The sequence below is a fragment of the Olea europaea genome, chromosome 7 (assembly GCF_002742605.1).
Source record: "Olea europaea var. sylvestris chromosome 7, O_europaea_v1, whole genome shotgun sequence".
In the NCBI taxonomy this organism is placed as follows: Eukaryota; Viridiplantae; Streptophyta; class Magnoliopsida; order Lamiales; family Oleaceae; genus Olea; species Olea europaea.
In genome coordinates, this window is record NC_036243.1 from 16,641,308 (window position 1) to 16,642,352 (window position 1,045).

Genomic DNA, 1,045 nt, shown 5'->3' on the forward strand with positions numbered 1-1,045 from the left:
ATTTTATTTTTTTAGCATGCACACACGTTCATTTATTATTTTTGCCTTTAGCTCGTCGAGACTAACGACCTTGGATGTTTGTTTCAGGTATGGACTTTGATCTTGATGAGGTATTGAGGACTCTGCCAGGAGGAGATGAGGGCCTTACCCTCGTTGATGGTAAGCTTTCATATTCACCCCCCCCCTCTCTCTCTCCCCCCCCCCTCTTTCTTTTTTTTCTTTTTGGTACTCTACCTTGTGAGTTTTTCTTTTTTTTTTTTTTTGGTACTCTACCTTGTGAGTTTAACTGATTTCAACTTACATGTGCAGGGGCCGAGCTTGATCTGGAAGGAGTCATGGACTCCATGCCTGACCAGGGGCAGGAGGGTGAGGTGGATCCTTTGCCTATCCCTTCAAAGAGAAGAAGGGGGGGCGACCTTGGGAGAAAGTCTCAGACGATCAACGAGATTTCTCAGCCTTTAGATGAGCCTCGTGATGTGGTTCCAGCTCCTAGGCCGGGAGCTCCTAGTCGTGCGCGATGTGAGCGCGAGGACTCGCTTCCCAGCTTTGGGTTTCCTCCCACCCGGGGCTATCATGAGATGGGGGTGCTTAAGTTGTTGGTGACCCCCGCTCGATCCAGAGCAATTGCAGGACGCAGCGCAGATGACATAGAAAGGGTTGCTTCCGTTTACCTTCAAAGGGTATGTTTCTCATTTCGAGATTTTTTTTTTCATGTTGGATCTCGCTTTTTAAGTTAGACCTTAATTCGTGGTTTCACTCTTTTTCCCCTTATACATTTTTTTTTTTTTAGGTGGTGGCCTTCCAGACCGGACTCGCTGAGTCGAATCGCCGCCTAGTCTCAGAGCTGAAAACTCTTACTGAAGAAAAGAAAAAGGAGGCTCATCACCACAAGAAGAAAATATCCTCCTTGAGGAAATCTCTGGAGATGTCGGACGCTCGAGCTCGTGAGCAAGAGACGGAGATCGACAACCTACGCTCTGTTTTGGCTCGTGCTCCTGAAGAGGCGGTTGAGAGGTATAAGGCCTCAGGTGAGTACGCTGGAGAT

At 47.9% G+C, this 1,045-nt stretch overlaps 1 long non-coding RNA gene across 1 annotated transcript in view; it reads left to right on the forward strand.

Annotated features, from left to right (window-relative positions):
• The window catches only part of LOC111397698, a 475-nt gene extending 96 nt beyond the window's left edge, over positions 1-379 (forward strand). Inside the window, exons 2-3 of the long non-coding RNA XR_002703311.1 lie at positions 88-159; positions 310-379. This is a non-coding gene — a long non-coding RNA (uncharacterized LOC111397698). The remainder of the gene's footprint in view (positions 1-87; positions 160-309) is intronic.
• Positions 380-1,045: the final 666 nt, after the last annotated feature.